Below are 17,588 nucleotides of genomic sequence, written 5' to 3'. Positions count from 1 at the left end.
AGCAAACACACACATAATTACTCAGTGTTCTACTTGACTAGGATAGACACAGAAGTAAGTGAATTGTTTCTAATCTGATATTAGATGGTTAAGTCTAGTTGTCTGGGGAATTCCTTGTTATTTTTTAAAGTAAGAAATGTTATTTTAATTAAGTGTTATAGAAAATAATCGTTGACTCTGAAGGACTGATTTGCCCTTTGGAAGACTGAGAGTTCCAGTGGACTGAATTAGCCTCGGTGCCTAGTCAGGAGCTTGGTCATCTCCTCTGGTCTGCCTACAGGACTCCAGGCACTGCCATACCAAAGGTCACTGGGTGAGGGTGTGCTGGGGGTGGCCCAGCACCTCAGGGTTACAATAAGGGGCCAGAAAACTCCAGCCTCAGCCCTCTCCTCCTGTTATGGATTGAATAGGCTTCCCTCAACATTCCTAGGTTGGTGTCCTAACTCCCAGTACCTCAGAATCTGATTATATTTAGAGTTAAGGTGTTTAAGAGGTGATCAAGTTAAAACGAGGCCATTAGAATGCAGCCCTAATCCAATCTGATGCTATCCTTATAAGAAGAGAAGGAGATCCCTGGGGCTTGTCCACACATCAAGAAGACCATGTGAAGACACAGCAAAGAGGGCAACTATCTGCAAGCCAAGGAGAGAGGCCTCAAAAGAAACCGACCCTGCTGACCCTTTGATCATTGACTTCCAGCCTCCAGAACTGTGAGAAAATAAAGTTCTCTTGTTTGAAGTCATCTGGTCTACGGTATTTTATTATGGCAGTCCTCACAAACTAACGTATCTCCCAGAGTCACCTCAGTGGTTTCTGGGAGTTCCCACAGGGCACCTTACTTGAGCTCAGGGGTGACACGATTCTGTTCCTTTTTCTGGCTTCTTTGTCACCCTTGGGTATTAATCTTCCCTAGAAATAACAGTAACAAGATGTTAAATGGGTGACTCACTAATTAAGAACAAAACCAGAACTTTCGCTGTACCCTATTAACTATTACAGGAGAAGAGACTAGAAATTATAACGATGGCTTAGCATCATGGAGACACAGAGCTGCCAGCCAGATGGACAGGGGCTGGGGAACTTGGTTTAGAGCCAAGAACCAGAGGTAGCCAGAGCTTGTATGAAAGGTGACCAGTGTCTTTCCATCCAGCAAGATGGTTACTGAGATGCAGGACTTAGACCCCAGAACCCCATGGGCCCAGGGTGGGGCACCATGAGCAAGTTCTTAGGAGAGCCTGAGGTATGCCACCTGAAGCTCAGGGGTATATGTGAACCCTTATAAGAACTAGGGCTTCCTCTTACCTAGAGAACTCTGAAGGGAGGAGAATGGAGGAACTTCCTGTGATGCCAGAGCCAAGAGAGAAGGGAACAGAGGGGACAGCCCATGGTTTGTTGGGCAAGGGTTATGATTTTACCCTGGGAACCAAGGGGCATGCCAGAAGGAAGCTAGACTCAAGTCATCTTGAGAGGATCCCACCAAAAAATGTGAGCAGGGTTGAAGAGCCTTACCAGGAGACCACCTCAGCCTAGGAGGAGTGGATACAGAGCAACAGGGGTTTTGATGGAGGCATGAAAGGGGGAACAAAGCCCCTCCTCTGTTGCCTCCAAGGTCGACCTACGCAGGGGAGAGAAGTTCTGACATGAGTATGACATGGAAGTTGTTATTTACACTGAGTCGGACGTCTTTGTACCTGAAAATCAGACTGTTCTGACTTGGGAAAGTGAAAAGCTAAGGAATCTGACCAACATACCAGTCAGAAGTGGTGACAGGAAAGTGGACAGAGCATGTTTGCAGGCTAAAATGGTGTGGGAAGGGAGGGAATCTTTTCCATGTTGTACATACCTGAATTTGACCGATTCAATATGTCAGCTCACCAGCTTCAGCTCCAACCACCTTAAACAGACACTATGCCTGCCCTCTATGCTCCCCTCTCCTGGCTGGTTCCCACTGCCTGCCTTGCCCATTGCACAAAGCCTCTCATTTTCTTTTAATAACAACAAGCAATGCCCCCAGTGGATATCAACTCATGCAAATATAAATGCTTAAGGACTTGGTTACCCCAATGCAGACTCGACCTTGCCTGAGATCACCTGTCACCCCTCTAGCATAATTAATTTACATTTCAACCACCAGTTAAAGACAATACTAGGGAGAAATAGGTTCCAGAAGATGAAAGCGTAGCTGAGGACCCTCTAATGAAGAATTCTCCAGAAGTCCAGGCTGCAAGAAGAATGCAGAGTGTTGCCTCTCAGTAGGTCACAGCTCAAGGGGAAAACCCACCAAGTTTCTGGTCCATAAATGATCATAAAAGAGGGATAGATGGAGGGTATTAACTACTGGAAATTACAGGGGACCAGAGACGCCAGCTGTATGGAATAAAAGAAATCTGAAAGGAAGCACAATTCAGGTGAGAATGACAATGTTACCTTTTGCTGTGAAATGCTTTGATACAGGTCAGCACAGGCAGCAGACATGCCTATCTCAAAATTTCAGGCTTTGGTGTTTGACCCATAAGGGCCCTTTCTCCTTTGCCAAGTAGTCAGTTTATGTTAATACATGCTCGCTTTTTATTTGTCAAAGTTTTCAGGGTTATTCATGTTTTTCTCCTTTGTTATTCAAGTTTGCTTTGTCACAAGCCTGAATTTCCCAGCCCTCCCGACAGGAATGCCTCTGTGCACATTCACGGAACATATTGATAGGAAGGAAAAAACAATAGGGCAGAAGATACTATAGCCTCCCACTCCTGATAGGATTTCATCCGTTTGCTCAATAGTCTGGCACTAATGGAATAAAAACAGCCAGAATTGAAGAGGCAGCAGACACCATCTCCTCTCTGTCATTAGCACACAAGAAATATTTTAGGTTACAGAGAACTGAAAATATCTCTCCTATACACCTAGTAAAATGCATAGAAAGATAATAGCATAGATTCGGAGAACAAAGGAGAGACTGATACGCCTCTATTTTTATGGGCAGTGTCCTACCTATGAATAATTTATAAAGTGGAAATTCTGTGAATTGTTTTGAAGATGGATTTGTTTCTAAGTTTTTTCTATATCTCAAAGTGATATTAAAATAAAGTGTCCCATAGGCAAAGGGTGACACAAGCTAAAGACTTTGCTTTTCATACTCCCTGAAGCAGGCATTGATTTAATGTGTATTTAATAACACATGTTAAAGGACCCTGGAGCAGGGATTCATCTCCAGTGTCTAATAAAAAACAATATTTAGTTCTTTGAAATTAAATTCTTTAATTGAAGATCTCTTATAAGGAAATATGGCACTTACATCTCCAAAAATGTCAGAAGAGTAAAGAAGGATCACCAAATTACTAGCTTCTTCTACATATTTTATTTGCAAATAATGATGGTTATAGGTGCATCAAACTATTTTTGAAAAATAAAACCCTTGTAATTGGTTTCATAGAATAATAATATTTTCATTTATATCCTTGGAACTTTTAATTAGGCTTTGAAGTTCTTTGAGAGTTCTTTCTCATGCTTGATAATTGTGTTACCATATTGCTCACTTTAATAACTTGAAAATACCTGGTGTTAAAACATGGGGGCACCTGGGTGGCTCAGCCAGTTAAACTTCAAACTCTTGATTTTGTCTCAGTTGTGAGACAGAGCCCCATACCAGTCTCTGCCCTGGGCATGAAGCCTGCTGAAGAGTCTTCTCTCCCTCTCCCTCTGTCCGCCATTCCCTAGATCACCATCTCGCTCTTTCTCTCTCTAAAAAAAAATAATAAATAGGGGCACCAATGAGTCACTCAGGGTGACTAAGTACGTTAAATGTCTGTCTTCAGCTCAGGTTGTGATCTCAGGGTGCTGGGATCAAGACCCACTCAGCAAGGAGTCTGCTTCTCCCTCTCCCTCTGCCCCTCCCCCCCTGTATTCACACTCTATCAAATAAATAAATAAATAAATAATCTTTAATTAATTAATTAATTGATTAGAATGAAAGGTAGGTAAGATGTGCCACCAGATGCTGTTACATGATTTTTAAATCCATGTATTCATTCATTCAGCTCAACTACTGCTTCCAAATATCATCGCTTACCCAAGCCCTCTACATATATACCTCATTTTATCCCCATTCATTCACATATTTCTATTCCATTTTTCTATCCACTACCTTGTCTCCAATTATTTTAATCACTTTCTAGTTTCCCATTTATTTCTCCATTCTTTCATTCTCTTCCACTGTCCCCACCGACGTTCTCTCTCAGGCAAATCTTTTTCATGAGACTTGGACTCAAGCCATTTATATGTTAAGAACACGTGAATATATTCTCCAGCTACTCTAATATTTTTCTTGTCATTCAGAAAGACATCTAGAATTCCTATCCATGTAGTCTTTTCTGGCTAACCCAAGCCTACTCCTACTGGATGAATAACCCACCTGTGATTCCCCACTACTGTCATCTCATGGTCATATCCTGTGATTAGACTGGACACTAACAGGAAGGGCACACTGGGATGGTGGCCAACCTGCAGCCAGGCCGGCCACTGGAATTGGATTAGCCGGGGCAAGGGCCACATCCAAGTTACTAACAAGGCAAAATGTTCACAAAATAGTAATGGATTCTATAACAACCTCGATCGGGTTACTGGGCCCTCTATCCTCCCAAATGAGCACAGCACAATGATGAGGGATCCAGGAACAGGCAATATCGAGAGACTCAGGCAGGCAGAAAAAAGGTTAGGTTTTTTAAGGTAGCCTTCTGGCAACTAGCCAGCCTCTCCAGGTGTTTGATCTAAAAAAATGAAAAAAATATTGAATCTTCCTGTAGAATCTAGTAATTTACCATGAGACTGAGGAAACTTAAGCTTCAAGGACCCTCCCGCCACCTGCACAACACCCTTCCAAGACCCAGGGAGAGGCCCTAACGAAGCAAAGAATGCTGTCAGTTCACCCAGCATTAAAGACGACTCCTGGCACAAACCACTGGCGTTGCCCTGAAATCTTAGAAGTCATACAAGAAACTTGAGAAAAGTTTTTCTAAATTTGACTATAATCTGACACATTTACCTGACAGAATTACTTACAAGTCATAAACCTGTAACTTTTCTAAACTATCCATAATGAAAAAAAATATTTTGATGGACTCTGCTAGAGGGAAGACTAACTTTTATTTCTATTGTTTATGAAAACTGATGTTACAAAACTGCAGTCTCATGGAGGCAATTCTAGAGTAACAGCCAACATGTAAGGGACAGGTATTATAGAGATGTGTTAGAAAATTAACTACATTGAAGTGTTGTGTTATTTTTCTGGATTTTCTAATGTTTGTGCTATTTGTCACTTTTTAAGAAAATAAACTATTATAAATTTTCTTCATTCTAAATATTTACTTTGATAGTTAATTTTGTCTTTTTAAAAAAAAATATAGAGTTATACAAGCTTCAGAGTACACAAAATCTGGATCAAGCCTTAATCAAGTGGCCTCTGTTGATGAGGTGGGTTGAATGACACCTAATGACAACAGGTATGGCCTGATGCCTACCATTATTTGCAAGGAGCTAAATATGCTAATATTTACATAATTTTTAAAGCTTTAGTTAAAACTGCAAGTGATTGGGCTGTCCTTCAGTCTATATGTGTGTCTGGGAGGGAGATTTTATTAAAGCCATATAAGAAGGTATCTTTTGGGGCGCCTGGGTGGCTCAGTGGGTTAAAACCTCTGCCTTCGGCTCAGGTCATGATCCCAGGGTCCTGGGATCGAGACCCGCATCGGGCTCTCTGCTCAGCAGGGAGCTTGCTTCCTCCTCTCTCTCTCTCTCTCTCTCTCTCTGCCTGCCTCTCTGCCTGCTTGTGATCTCTGTCTGGCAAATAAATAAATAAAATCTTTAAAAAGAAAAAAAAAACCTTTAAAAAGAAGATATCTGTAACATATACTGCTAGCAGATATCCAAACCCATAAAGATGAGATAAGATTTAAGCTTAATTTATTTGACACAGATCTGAGTCCAATTCTGAGGCTTTAAAATGGTTTTTTTAAAAAACTTTTCATTCTTATAACCCATATATTCTTCCTCTCAAGTAGATGTGTATTAAAAATGTGGAGACGGAAGCTGATCAAAAGTATAGAAGAATACAGACTCCTAGAATTTGCTCTGAGCAATGGATACAAATGGCAAAATTAAGCAGTTTCTTTCTTTTGTGAAATCTGAGATGGTGAGTGTATAGTACTAAGGTATAGCGTTTAAAAGAGGGGTAGGGAGCTGGCTGCTGCAGTCTGTCCAGATTTCACTGATGTTTTCCCAAAGAACAGGCACATCAGGGAAAACAGACACATTGATGAGTTGTAGAAGCCCAACAGCTTCAACCTGTGATAATGAACAGACTCTTGGAGGCCTAAGAACTCGCCCACTTCTCAGTTGAGGTCTTTGACCTACCTCATGACTGCTCCCTACTTCCCCTCCAAGACAAAATGGTACTGCAGTTAATCCACAGCCCAGAAACCACACCGGACACAAGGGTCTCACCTAATGGCGTTAACGAATATCCCAACTAAACAAACTTGTGAGATTCAAGCTGGCCAGCATTCCTGACTAACACAAAAGTAACAAAAGTTGAAGGGTCCATTCATCACATCTACCAGGTTACCCTCTTCCACAGCACGGAGGCTAGGCGTCAACAGCTTTTGGTTCCTGTGAGGCTTTACTGGAACACACTCATTAGTTTACACACTGCCTAAGACTGCTTCATCCTACAAAGCAGAATGGAGTAGTTTCCACAGACTGACAAAGCCTCAAAGATTTGCTATCTGCCTTTTACAGGAGAAGTATGCCAACCCCTGGACTAGAGGCGTCAGGCTATGAGGCTACCACTGTAATAAGGAAGGGGCAGAATTTGCTACAGAGAAGTGTGAAGTTATGGGCATCCTGTCCAGCCCTCCCTTTTCTTCTTGATCCCACAGAACATTCTCAAGGAAAGAAATGAAGTGAAATAGACTATTGGAAAATCATGCTCTCCGTAATGAAAAAAGAAATCTTTAGAAAAGAAAGAAAAGGTGGTGGGGTTATGGACATTGGGGAGGGTATGTGCTTTGGTGAGTGCTGTGAAGTGTGTAAACCTGGCGATTCACAGACCTGTACCCCTGGGGATAAAAATATATGTTTATAAAAAATTAAAAAAATTTTTAAAAAAGAAAAGAAAAGAAAAGAAAGAAAAAGGCAAATACCTTTTTTTTTTGCTGTAAGATTTTTCTAGGGCCCAACCACTGTTCACTGTTCAAGATAACTACTCTACTATTTCTAAACAAACAGAAAAGAAAGATCAATGGCTTTCTGATCTTGAGATGGAAAAAATGTTTTCTAAGCATAAAAGCAAAGGCAGAAACCAATAGAGAAAAAAATGACATCCTTCAGTGAAATACTGAGTAGACATTTTTATAAATTATTGATATCCATCCAACACATAATTTCATCTCCTTGAACCATCTGCAAGGACAACAGAGAGAGTATTAGCTAACAATTTTGAGCATGATTTAGGTGGGAGATAGTGCCCAGAGAAATCTCTGTATACGAATTAAAAACTACTTTTCAAGAGAGGAGCCCAGAATATCGAGATGAGGGAAGTGGTGGCCCCGGTAAAGCAGGAGGATCAGACAGCTGGGACCGGAAGTCTGGGCTTCCAGCCACTACTTCTCACATCGCAGCCATACCCACGGGAGAGCCATTTCATGGACCACTTTCCATTGGAACTGTGGAGAGGGCTCATTGGCCAGTGAGAGCAGAGCTCCTGTGATTGCGTGGAGAAAATCTCACTTCATGACAGTGGCTCTGAATCATCCTTTCTTCCCTTTGTGCAGTCCTTTGTGATCTGGATAAAAAGAGGAAGGAGGAAGGAGAAATAATAAAAACATTGTAAGAAGCCACGCATCTCTAATTTTACTATTAAACTCTAACAGATAATAGGTTAAAACTATATTTTGTGAAGTAAATTTTTTATTTATTTATTTTTTTTTTTTTAAGATTTTATTTATTTATTTGACAGAGAGAAATCACAAGTAGGCAGAGAGGCAGGCAGAGAGAAAGGAGGAAGCAGGCTCCCTGCTGAGCAGAGAGCCCAATGCGGGACTCGATCCCAGGACCCTGAGATCATGACCTGAGCCGAAGGCAGCGGCTTAACCACTGAGCCACCCAGGCGCCCTGAAGTAAATTTTTAAGGCCTTAATTAGGTCTTCAAAATCCAATCTGGAGGCAGCAATCATATAGTAAAATTAGTAGAACTGATTTAATTTTTAAAATTATTTTCTTCATGTTATAAAACACCATAAACAGAATTAAAAAGCCAATGACACACTGGGATTATATTTGAAACATAAATAAGAGACAAAAGATGAAAGCCCTTAACATATAAAGATCTTTTGCAAAACAATGGCAAGTAGAGATAGCCCTAAAAGAGGTAAAGATCAGGAGCGATCAATTTGTGAAAGGACGAATGGCTAACAAACAAATTTAAAAATTCAGTCTCAACAACTAACAAATACAAATTAAAAACAACAAAATATTCAGGGCCTATAAAATCATGAGGTAATTTTTAAATGAAAATATATAACTTTTTTTTTTTTTTTGGTAAAGATTAAAAGGAATAGGTATTTTCAGATGCTTAGGAACTGCATATAAATTGGAACAAACTCTCTGGGGGGAAGTTGGCACATATGGTATATCAGTAGGGGTCCAATCAGGCATCTCAGGTGGAGGAAATCTAACACGCGAGTTGGCTAGAAAATTATTAGCTAGAAAATTATTAGCCGAGCTGGAATAACCAAAGGGGGAAAATGATGGTACCTAGAGGTAAAGCTTAATTGCAGGAAGCTAACTCTCTCCCTCATGGCCTGGAGAAACAAACAGGAGAAGGTGGACATCACCCAGAGTCCACAAGCACTACCACCAACCCTGAGCAGAAAGCCGACCCCCTGTTGGTGTTTCTGGGCTTGCTACTGGAGACTCTGATCTCTTGCAGTTGGCTCTCATGACTGCTGATGGAGCCAGACGCAACAACAACCAAAAAATGGCTTCTACCCAGCAGGCAAAGGAATCTGGGAAATGTAGTTTACAGGCCCCTATGCCCTTGTACAGAGGAGAGTGTAAAACAAACACCAAGGCTTGAGTCAATAACATAAAAATGTTTACACTTAAAACAATTTGTAACAAAACACAATAAGTAGCAAAAATAAGTAGCAAAACACAAAAAGTTTTAGGTACAAGGACATTTGTAGTGATGTCACGCTGAGTAATACTTGTCATGTCTTGTTCTTTTCCCCTCTGGCTCCTTTGTGATCGGGTGGAGCCTTGCAAACAGATTTGACCTATGAGTTCAGAAGTGGCATGTGTCACTTTCAGGATGCATTTAATTGCCAACATGAATCTCTCCAGAGTTATCTTTTCCTTCTGGCACAGTGGCCAATGACATTTGAGATGATACTTCTCTGTTACCCTTGGTGTCTACGTGACTATGATGTGCAGAGATTCCTTGCTAACCCCATACGTGAGTGAAAAATAAATCTCTGTTATTTTAAGCCACCAAGATTTAAGAGTTGTTTGTTTTAACAACATAGGTTAGACAAATCTGGCTTGCACACAGGAATGACTTATGAAAGCAGGGAATTACAAACAACCAATGTGTTCAGTGATATGGGAAAGTGAAATTACCCTGCTATATATCCATATTATGGAATATGCTGTTGCCAGTGAAAAATGCTTTTGACGAATATCAAATGAGACGAGCAAATCTTCACCATAGAAAATTAAATGGAAAAAATAGGATGTAAAATAATTTCTAGGACGCCTGGGTGGCTCAGTGGATTAAAGCCTCTGCCTTCAGCTCAGGTCATGATCCCAGTACCCTGGGATCAAGCCCCACATCCATCGGGCTCTCTGCTCAGCAGGGAGCCTGCTTCCTCCTTTCTCTGCCTGCCTCTCTGCCTTCTTGTGATCTCTGTCTGTCAAATAAATAAAATCTTAAATAATAATAATAATAATAATTTCTATTAAGTGAGATTCATACATTCGACTATAAAGTGCCTTGGGCTGAAAGCACTCCATGGTGTTAGTTATTGTGTGATCAGAAACATGTAAATGTCATAGTACCAGGCTCAGTTGAAGAGTCACTCCAGATCTGAACACATGTTTTGCATTCTGATCAGTGGCTTGTGCCGTTCCTGTGGCCGGGACATCACTTGGGGCTATGACCAGCCAGTGCCTCCCCTAGAATTCCCTCTTGCTCTTGGGCTTTGAGTTAAATGATTCAGAACCCACTGAACACCCACCCAGTGGAACCTGTGTGGTTGCCTGCTCCAGGCAGCGGTGTGGGAAATGCCAGTGGCTCGTGTCTAAACTGTGGCTTGCCCTGAGGAAAGTGGCTTATGCTGCAGATGCCACAGTTGCTCTCTTGGATCTACCCTCCCCAACAGCTGATGGACAGACCAGGAGGGACCCTGGAAGTTTGGTGGGGGGGTGGGGGGTTAGTAACGCCCTGCAGAGCAAACTTTGATCCATTGAAAATGGAAGCCAGAAGATAATTCTTCCCCCCAACACCCCCAAAATCGAGATGTAAAAACTTCATAGCATCTCTCTGCAGACATCCTGCAAGAACGAGAAATCAATGGTGCTTATAATCAAGCCATGGCCAGCTTTATAACAGGCTCTTTCTTATTTCCTCTGCTTCCTCCGTTGCCTCCCTCTTGCTTCATGGGATTGCATTTCCCAATAAAGCATTTTAAGGTTTAGCCTCAGGTACTGTTTTCTGTGAAAATTGGCCTACAGCTGTTATTTACGTGTCCCCAGCCATCTTGTGGTTCGAGTCTAAGAGTGAGGCTTCGACAATAGTTGACTCGTGCCTGCCTCCATCTACCTCTTAGCAACACACCTCCCTCCAACATCTCCCTCCGACATCACCCTCGACCTCTTCCAGAAAGAAACAGGTGACTGAAACCCATGGACAGAACCTACAATGAGGGTTTTAGTACCATAGTTGCTTCAATCTTAGCAGAGCTATAAGAATTTTAGATATTTGGGGGGCACCTGGGTGGCTCAGTGGGTTGAGCCGCTGCCTTCGGCTCAGGTCATGATCTCGGGGTCCTGGGATCGAGTCCCGCATCGGGCTCTCTGCTCAGCAGGGAGCCTGCTTCCTCCTCTTTCTCTCTGCCTCTCTGCCTACTTGTGATCTCTCTCTGTCAAATAAATAAAATGAAATCTTTAAAAAAAAAAAAAGAGTCTTGTTTAAAAAAAAAAAAGAATTTTAGATATTTGTTGTTCAAGAAACACAAAGGAGAGAACACAGCAGCAATTCCATTTCCCGAGAGAGGATAGCAGATGTGTGGCTTGCTAACACAAGCATGTTTAGCTTTTCAAAGGCTTTGCGAGGGAGAGTTTTATCACGGTGTGTTGCAGCTATCACAGAAAATATATTTCTTCTTTCTTCCTATATGTGATCTAACTTTTTGCTGCCTGATTCACCTACCTGTCCTTGGAGAATCTAGAACCAGGACTTCTGTGGTTGACTTCTGACCCACGCAAGACTGGACGAACCTAGAAACACTCTCAGCCAAGTCTCTTGGCACAGAGGTATGCTTTGGTCCCCTTGGGCCCTTGGATGCCCACCTCGAACGTTAAAACATTGGATTGTACAATGGCCTGAGTCTGCGATGATCTTGAGCCTTTCTGTGGTTGTAGAGCCAGGCTCCTGGCTTCTTATGACTTCCAACATTTGGGTGTCCTGTTACCTGTGAATCATCTTGCTTGTTGACTCTTGGCCTGCTTCACTTCCTGACAACTGAGCTCGTGTTGGTCCCTCTCACCCTGCCGGCACTGACCCTTGGCATATGGAAGATATTCCTGGCCCTAAGTTTTGCCCTTGACTAGTAACCGCTAACATCCCATATTTTGTAGCATAAAATCCAATCACTCATTTTTAAAGATGCCACAACTTTTTCCTGATCACCTGAAATTGTACTAAGTATTTACCAATGTCTCATACTTGAAAACAGAAGGCAATCGGAGTTATTGGAAATGTGATCATGGAAGCTAAAAGAGGGCTCTGTCATGAGAATAAGTTCTCTTTATAGAAATATCAACACACTTTTACTGAACACCTGCTTTGTGTCAGTACTAGTGTAGAAGTTTTACAACCATTGGCTCCTTAAATCATCACAATAGCCCCGTAAGGCACGTATACTTATTGCCATTTTATTAAAGGTAAGTGTATCCCTTCCATTGCATCATGCCTGCCTGTGGTACAAGCATTGACCAATACCTTGAATCCTGTCATCAATCCTCTTATCTTTTTCATAACAAAAACAACAGATATTAATTATAATGTGGCTTCAACATCTTAAATTTCTATTATTCTATCATTGGTCATCTCCCAAGCCAAGCAAAGTCCCGAGGTCTATAATAACCCAAAGTATAATCTGGCCTCATATGGGAATATTGATAATGGCCATTCCTTTTCATCTCAAAATTACACTTCTAAAAAATACAGTAAATCCCCTTAGTAGATAAACATATGTATAAGAATGCTAACTACAATGCAGTCTATAGTATTGAAAAACTGGGACAACTTGGCTATTCATCCATCAGCAGAAGATTCTTTAACTCAATTAAGGCACCTTCATATAATATATATATGAGATAAGTCTATTTACAAGGAGAAGGTAGATCTGTATTAACTAACATAAAACATGTGCAAGATACGGTGCTGAATGGAAAAAGGTAAGATTCACAGATTCTAGTAAGGCAAAAGAGTATATTTATAAATTATACAATTTATAAGTTTATAATATAGAATATATATTTATATGATGTCTGAAATGCTAAGTTATGAATATTAGTGATCTTTCTGTGGCATAAGATCAAGAATGGCGGCAGTCATAGAAGTGATAGAACGCTTTCACTTCCTATTTTATATGCAATTGTATTTTTTACATTTTAGAAGCATGTATAACTCTTAAAAAGAAAAAAACACTTCCATTTTGAGGGGCACCTGAGTGGCTCACTGGGTTGGGCTTCTGCCTTAGGCTCAGGTCGTGAGCTCAGGGTCCTGGGATTGAGCCTCGCATCGAGTCCCACATCAGCTCTCTGCTCAGTGGGGAGCCTGCTTTCCCCTCTCTCTCTGCCTACTTGTGATATCTCTCTGTGTGTCTCAAATAAATAAATAAAATCTTTAAAAAAAAAAAAAAACAACTTCCATTTTGAAATTAAAATTTCCTTGGAAGGTAAAGATTTGATTTAATTATTTTTTACCCTAATGAACAGAGATATGCTGTCTTCATGAAAAGCCTTGTCCTTGTGTGAAGGGGCAAAAATCTCTTATTATTAGTCTTTGTACGTCCATTGCCAACACGATGCTATATGAATTTAATCTTTTTTAAGCAAGTAAATAATAATAATAATTCCAGCATGTTATAAATTACCTATTCATTTTTTACTTTCTCCTGTCTTATTCCATAATTTTGTTAAACAGAATGATGTGTGTTTGAATACCATATTGTGATATTCATATGACACAAATAGAGAAGGATATTGAATTCCATGGATTATCTCACATTGACACATTTAGATCAGATTCTAATGTCTGGTGATTGCTTATTCCTGAGAGATTTTTAAAAAATCTTTCTTGTATTTTGAGATAATGGATTCCTCACTCCTCGTATACTCCTATATGGACTTGCCAGGTAAGGAAGGATTAAATATAGAAAGGTTTAACTGAGGGAAAAATGCATACCTCGTGAATTCAGCTTTGTTACCCAGCTTGTAATGACTCAAAGCTTTCCTAAGAGTCAGTAATTTGGGATTTAATTGATATCTAAGTCCCAAGTTTATACAAGAAACTAAATTATCTAGACTCTACTTTCTTAGATATAAACCTCTTACTATAAAAATAGTTAAGACTGGTTATTATTATTGTTGTATATATTTGCTTAATACCTTACATTTACTATATACTTTCACGGGTACACACAAATTCAAAACTCGCAGAAACCCAGAGTTACAAAGGAGTAATTCATACTGACCATCAGTACCAAAGAAATTTACAAGGCAGCTCCCCCCACATGGCCTTGAACACAAGGTTGAGGTGAAATGGCTATGTGTAGATCTTCAGAAAATAGTCTAAAATAAATGGATTTCTCATCCAGTGCCTATATACTGGAAGTCCCTTCAGAAAAATAACAAACAATGGAAAATAATTCATATTTAAAATACTAATCAAAGCAAGAAAGTATGAACTAAAGATGTTTTATCATCCCAACTCTCCCCTGAGTATGGAGGCTAAGAATCAGAGAAAATTGTACCCATGCACCCTTCTTTAGAAACTTACTAGAGGATAAACTTCACTCAACCACAGGATGACTGGAGAAATACTGACAAAGGGACGGTGGGGGTGGGGCATAAAATCATTAGAAATAGGACTAAAATAAATTTGAAAATAAGGGTGGAAATATGATATACAATTATTATGCACTCTGATATGATAGCACTAGCATATTTAACAAAATATGGGAGGAAAGTGGAGAGAAAATGGATCAGAAATCAAGGTATAAAAGTTAAAACAATAGAATATTCAGAAGACAGCATAAGAAAATGTCTCAGTAACTTGGAGTAGACAAAATCTTCCTAGGCAGGTCACTGGAAGCAGTAACTAGACAATTTTTGAAACAAAAAGTTAAATGCCATCAAACTAAAAAAAGTCCTTATCAAAAATACTGTTATGGAAATGAATGAGAAAATTAGGGATAGAAGACAATAGTCACAAAATATTTATCTGACAAATAACTGGTATCCAGCATGTTAGAAAAAATAAATCTACAATTCGAAATCAAAAAGGCAAACAACCCAGTTGTAAGATGGGCAAAATATTTTAATACATGCTCATAAGACAAAACATACAAACAGGCTATAAGCAAATGAAGAGGTCGATGTTATTAGTCATCAAGGAAATGAAAATTAAAACAACAATAAGATACCAGTATATCTGCACCAGAATAGCTGAAGTTTAAAAAGGTTAACAACAGCAAATACTGGTGAAGATATGAAGACAACAGCATTCTTGGTGTGGATATAGACTGGTTGAGAAGTAGTCCCAAGGTTCTCATAACGTAAAATACACCTATGTCATACCATATGACCCAGTCAATTCTCTTTGTAGATATCAACCAAAGAGCAATTTCAAAATCTGACAAAAAAACACTTATACAGAAATGTTCATAGAAGCTGACAAAAAAACACTTATACAGAAATGTTCATATATAGGTCATGATCCCAGAATCCTGGGATCGAGTCCCGCATGGGGTTCCCTGCTCAGTGGGGAGTCAGCTTCTCCCACTCCTCCCTCTCTCTCTGCCCCACCCCTTCTCTTGCTCTCTCTCTCTCTCTCACTCAAATACATAAATAAAATCATTTTTAAAAATCTTCATAGAAGCTTTACTCATAATAGCCCCCCAAATGGAAGCAAAGTATGCATTAATAAGAGAATATGCAAAATGCCATATGTTCTTACAATAAAATAGTACCAAGCAACAAATAGGACTCAATCACCTGAGCAAATCTCGAAGGCATTATGCTGAGTAAAAGAAGCCTTAGCCCAAAAAAGTACATACTGTCTGATTCTATTTCTGTGAAGTTGTAAAACAGGTAAAACTAATTTATGGTAGAAAAAAAGTCAGAATTGATGAGTGGGGATTAACTTAAAAGGAGCGCTAGGGAATGTTCTGGGGGCAATGGCAATGTTTTATATCTTGCTAGGAGGTCAGGTTACACAGAGGTATGCGTTTTCAAACTAGCAAAGATATACATAAGACGTAGGTGCTTTACAACATGTGCATTTTGCACCAAAAGGAAAATACCTTAAATAAATATTTAAACTCTAGGTAGTGATATATAGGCTGAGGTATTTAAGGGTCAACATACTAACTTACTTTGAAGTGCAGGAAAGAATGAGATGGATTGACAGATGGACAGATGGATGAATGGACACATACTGATAAAGCAAATAAAGTAAAATGTTAGTGACAGCATCTGGCCTGTGGGTATATTGATGTTCACTATAAAAATTCTTTTAACTTCACTGGTCAGTTTGGAAATTTTCATAATAAAATGTTGGAAGGAAAAAGAGAGCAGAGAATGTGTTAAGTAGAATGTTCCTTGCATCATAAGCAGTTGGAGGAAGTCATAGGATATCATTTAATGCTGACAAACTGAACTGTAGAAGCCTAAGACTACAAAGGTAAACACCACGAAAGATAATATTATTGATTAAAGCTGGAAACCGGATGAGACATGAGAGAAGGAAGAGGATGCAAGCTAATTTTGGTTAGCTCAGAGCATGAAGCCAGCACGCATTAACTAAAAAGAGATGGCATGACTAGTATTTCTAATATGTATGGAAAAATGAAAGAAGTAAGATCAAACATAGAGGTTATATCAATAAATGCAAATGGACTCAACCTAAGATAAAAACAGAATTTGGCTCTGTGCTCTGTACAAGACAACTTGCCTAAAACAAAGTGATTCAGAAAGGTGAAAAATAAAATGTTAGTCAAATTGTGCCAGTCAAAAGCAAACAGAAAGAAAGCAGGGGTCGAGTCTTGGGGAACAGGCAAGATAGAATTCAAGCAAAAAAGTATCAGGCAAGACAAAGAAGATACTCTATAACCATGCTGTCCAATTCAGCAGCAGCTAGCAACAAGTCACTGAGTGTTTGAGGGTGGGTAATGTGACTGAAGACGTGAATTTTTTATTTCATTTAATTAATTAACTAAAATAGTGCAGAAACCGTATCCATCATCACAAAAGTTCTATTGGATACCACAGAAAGTGGTTGGGTGTCCTAGAATGTGCTTTGGATAGTGTTGCTTTATAATGTTAAAGACTCCAAGCTGTGACAATCATAAACATCTACCCACCAAATAATACAGCATCTATGTTCCTAAAGCAGAAAAGATGGAAAGATGCAAACCCACTATAATAACATCAAATTCCTCCACACAAGACCAAACAAAGGAAAATACCCAGTGCTTAAACATTGAAATTGAAAAATAGAAATTGTAGGTAGACCTGATGGGCTGATTATTCCTGAGCCCTCCCAATATCTCTAAACTCTCCTCTCCCAGCACAAGGTTTATTGTTGCAGTCCTTAATGATGGTACTCAAAACTTGTCAGTTTTTCTAACTATACATTGCCATACAAGGAGTTATGGGCATATATGTAACTTCCCAGAAAACTTATTTGTGTCATAAGTTTACTAACCTTCAGAGTCAAGCTGAGAATATATTAATGGGCATTTCTGAAGTGCTCTGAATTTTTAGGAAGAAAGTCATTGCGTAAGCATTTCTATTTTGGCCCTTTTATAGAGTACATGCGTCCCCAAGGAAAAACCGTCTTTGTCTCACTCAACTATTCACCCCAATTAAATCCCTGAACACCCAGGTCCATCTGAAGAATAAAGCTCCTGACTCAGCAGACATTTCCTCTGATAATAAGCTACTTGCAAAAACAATTCTTGAGACTTCCTGTCTTAAGCCTACAGCCTGATGACCTGTAGAATAATCTGAATTTTTGCCACGTTAGTCTTGGG

The sequence above is a fragment of the Mustela nivalis genome, assembly GCF_964662115.1.
Source record: "Mustela nivalis genome assembly, chromosome: 8".
Taxonomy (NCBI): Eukaryota; Metazoa; Chordata; class Mammalia; order Carnivora; family Mustelidae; genus Mustela; species Mustela nivalis.
The sequence above is the reverse complement of the archived record's forward strand: the minus strand, read 5'-3'. Positions refer to the sequence as shown.